Below are 4,549 nucleotides of genomic sequence, written 5' to 3'. Positions count from 1 at the left end.
TGTAAATATATCTTGCTTTGATATTACTCTATCTAAACACCAAAATAAAAACCATTTTTGTACTTTTCACCATTTTTTTAGATTTGATCGAAAGTCCATCAAACAATACCAATAACCACTGCACCAAATCTGAATTCATTCACTATAAAAGGAGGCCTCATTGTAATGCTCCAACACACAAAAAACATCCATCATCAAGCAAGAAAGAACATTGAATCATTCTTACACTCTTTCCATATTTTCACTCAAGGAAGCTAGAGGGATCATTATTTCTCATATGGAAGTTTCTTTTGAAGGTGCAACGGGCACACTCCGTTAGGTAAAAAAAGCTCATTTTGAACTCCCTCATAAAAGCATCATTTCAATCATTCTTGTTACCATTATATTTGTTTTGAACATGAACTACCTCATAAAATCTCATTTATTTTGTTATTTAGTTTTAAATTTTATATTAAAAAATCCAAAAAAAAAAACTATATTATTTATTCTTTTTTATTTTTTCATTTAAGTATGCTTTGATTCAATTTTTTCCATGATTAATTTGCTCCCATTTTGATCCATATGTGTTGAACACGTTTATTATACTTGGACTTAGACTTGATGATAACTTGTTTATTTGATTTGTGCTTGAAGTACATGGATGTTTATGATTGATGACTTGCTTTGAAACCCTAATGTATGAACCTTAGAGGCATGAACCCTAATGACTTGAACCCTTTTATGAGGTGAATTTTTCTCATAAAATGATAATTTGATGTGCTTTAAACTTGCTCATAAACATTGCTTTAGTATTGATGCATGACATAGTTGTTTAAGGGTTAACATGCTTGTATGCTCCTTATAGGTCCACTTTTAAAATGCCTCGACCATTGCTTTACATGTCTTGTGATTGATATCATGATATATCTTGTTTGATGTTTTGAATTGATGAACTTTGCAAAGTTATTCTTGAGGCATTTTTGCTTGTATGCTTGTATGATCCATGTGTTATGAACTATTTTATATGCCATGCCTTTTTCTCTATTCTTTATTGATTGCCTTGATTGGTGTCTTAAGATATTTAAGCTTAATACATGGTAGTGATTTTTTTCATATGCTTGCTTAGTGCATATTGTTAATCCATGATATTTCTTCCATGATACTTGTGCTTTTGTTTCCATCCAAGGAAAAGGGGTTATAGTTGACTTATTGTCATGTTCATATTAATTGTGTGTGTTTGTAGCTTTCTTTACCCATCTTGTGTCCTTTAGCCCCTTCTAAACCCTAGTCCAATCTTAGGATTTTTCAAACTTTAACTTCTTTCATAAAAAACCTTGACTTTAGGTCATTGAATTTTCAAACTTTATTTTTTCATAAATGCTTCAAACACACTTTAAGCATATCAAACTCTTTCTATAAGACTAAAAAACACAAATCTCATTTAAAACTTTTGCCACTTGGCTTTTTTATTTTGAAACCCTTTCTCAAAAGAGACTAGACATGAATCATCTTTATAATTGAGATATAAATCTCCTATCCAATAGTAATGATTGAAATTGATGTTGATTCTTTTCCATATGAAGGAGTTAGTGACATACTTGTAGATTCTATATCCAAGTTGGAGTCCTTCCTTCATAATGATGCAAAGATTCATCTTCTCATATTTGTGGTGGTTTAGATGAGTATTCTCCTTAAGATGACAACTTGTCTCTTCTTCTAAAATCAACTAAACAAACCCTTTTGTTATTTGTACCCCGAACTATGAGATTTTGATCCTTCATTGGTACGTACGTAGGCACAAGACTTTATGTCTTTTCAAATCAAAAAAGCAATAAAATACATTTCTCTTCTCATCTCTCAAATCTGTACCAAACAAAAATAACCATACACAAATATCTCAAGAGGTTCCTATAGGATACTATAGATAATTAGGGTGATAGTACCTTCCCTTTTCATAACAAACCCCTGGACCTTCAATCTCCTTATTGCATTGTTTTGCATTCCATATTTATGGGTTATTTGATCTTTTCCCCTTCCCTTTGATAAATTAAAGTTCGATGGTGACATTTTATTTTGCGAGTCAAGTTAACCTAATAACTTGGGTTAGAAAAATATTTTATATTTGTTTGTGTTAGTTGTTGGATTTGTATGAAAAACAATTTACACTTCAAATGAATATTTTTTTATAAAATAAAATAGAATAAAGAGGAGAGTGTTGATTTTATATTTATACGAATATTTTAATTTGTATATAATTATATAAATGTTTTTTTTTTGTTTTATAACAAGATGTTATATATATATATATATATATATATATATATATATATATATATATATATATATATATATATATATATATATATATATATATATATATATATATATATATATATATATATATATATATATATATATATATATATATATATATATATATATATATATATATATATATATATATATATATATATATATATATATATATATATATATATTAGAATAGTTTGAATTGTTTTTAGCATATGCTCGTTTTTTAAAAGAAGATAGATAAAAAAATAGTTTAAAAACAAAATTAAAAAAATGACATTAGTTTAAATATGTGTACAGAAAAAATATATTTAAATTGGTTAATAATTGATTTTAATATAAAATTAAAGTAGAATAAAAAGGTTTAGAAAATAGAATAATTTCTTTTTGAAAACTAAATAAATATATATAAAGTTAAAAATTGATTTTAAATATATTTTTGTATTTGTAATAAAACAGATTTTTTTTAAACTGAATAAAAACAGTTATATTTTATTTAATATATTATATGATAACAAAGTCTAATATGCACAATTGACTACTGATCTCATGGCCAACAATATTGCGGCATGAAATATATTTAGTAATGTTGTGGCGTGAATTTCACTAAACAACGTGGCGGTGTGAAATTAACGTTTTTGCAAGATATTTTTGTTGTTTTGCAAGTTTTCAATTGTATGGTGATTTTAAAAGTTGTGACATAATTTTCCAAAATGCAAATTTTTTTACTACAAAAATGCTAAAAATCTATTTATTCAAAATCAATTATGGTTACCTCATAATCAAACACATATGTAATTGATTTTTTTATCTTCAATATACAATATTGATCCTCATAATTTTCATTTTTTAAATTATGATCCTTCTATTTTAAAATATGTGTTTTTAATCTCTCTTTAAAGTTTTTTTTCAAGATTTAAATTTTCCTTAAGACCAAATTTTAGTGACTAAGACATGAATATGATGGCGTATCATTGTCACATCTACAAAATTTAAATCTATATCATTTAAAATTATTATTTATTTTATTAATAATAAAAAAAATTATATTTCGATAAAACAAAATAAACTTAAATTAAAAAAAAAATATCGTCTCTGAATTCTTACGCCCACATGTTTGGATTATAATCCTGTTCTTTTAGAATTGGGTGTTGCTCATATAAATAAGTCTATCATCGACTAAAATTGGAATGCCATGAACTTGTGTGTTTAATATTTTCCAGTTTTTTTTTTTTGTTTTGAGTGTGTTAAAGAGAAATGTGGGGTAGAATTCAAAGATGATGAATGTTTTTTTCTTTAATTTACTCTATATTGTTTTAAAATAGAATAAATTATATTATTAATAAAATAAATAATAATTTTAAATAACATAAATATAAATTTCATACATGTGACTGTGCACATCATTACACTCATGTCATTAAAATTTGATCTCAAATTTAAAAAGAGATTAAAATATTTTTAAAAAAAAACTTAAAAATCAAAAATTTTAAAATAGAGAAAAAAAAAAAGAAAAACGAAACTTGCAATCAAACCTATTTACTACTTATTACTTTCCCTTTTTGTGGTCCATTTGATTTTATTTATTTTTTCGAGGATTTGCATTTGCTCCAAGAACATATTTCATACTTCGTAAGTAAAAAAGTATTAGTGAATTTTGATATACTAAAAGTTGTTATGATAAAAATCAATTCAATTAAATTTTTCATTTTCAATCAAATTTTCAGCTACAATGCATCATGGCCGGTAATCTATTGTTAAGAGTCTCACATCGGATAATATATGGTCCGAACATGAGTTTATAAATGGGGGATATCCTCACTCTATCAACCGGTTTTGTAGGGTTGAGTTAGGCTCGATCACACATTCTTAACATGATATCAGAGCCTCGTTTAAGATCCGGTGGACCACCTATTATGGTTTCCGCTATCGGACCACCCACCATTTATTTCCACGCTCCAGATGTTCAATCCTGGGCGTGAGGGGGTGCGTTAAGAGTCCCACATCGGACAATATATGGCCTGAACATGAGTTTATAAATGTGGGCAATCCTCACTCTATCAACCGATTTTGTAGGGTTGAGTTAGGCCCGATCACACATTCTTAACATCTACAAACCATGGAGATTCAACTTGTCTTGTGTTGTCAACCATGTATGTTTGATTTTCATCAATCCTCTAACTAGTGACAAAATCATGAAACATAGATCAAGCACATTGCAAAGATGTTAAAAGAATCAAATTGACCGAAATTATTTTTC

The 4,549-nt window shown here is 26.8% G+C and overlaps 1 protein-coding gene across 1 annotated transcript in view; it reads right to left on the bottom strand.

Annotated features, from left to right (window-relative positions):
* Positions 1 to 4,530: 4,530 nt before the first annotated feature.
* LOC127128088 (lysine histidine transporter 1) overlaps positions 4,531 to 4,549 on the bottom strand; it is a 2,670-nt gene continuing 2,651 nt past the window's right edge. The window contains exon 7 of the mRNA XM_051057339.1: positions 4,531 to 4,549. This exon is cut by the window's right edge and continues 277 nt beyond it. The gene's annotated coding sequence lies outside the window, so the exon portion shown is untranslated.

This window comes from Lathyrus oleraceus, chromosome 3 (genome assembly GCF_024323335.1).
Source record: "Lathyrus oleraceus cultivar Zhongwan6 chromosome 3, CAAS_Psat_ZW6_1.0, whole genome shotgun sequence".
Classification (NCBI taxonomy): Eukaryota; Viridiplantae; Streptophyta; class Magnoliopsida; order Fabales; family Fabaceae; genus Lathyrus; species Lathyrus oleraceus.
Note: the sequence above shows the minus strand (reverse complement) of the source record. Positions and strands in the feature narration are given on the sequence as shown.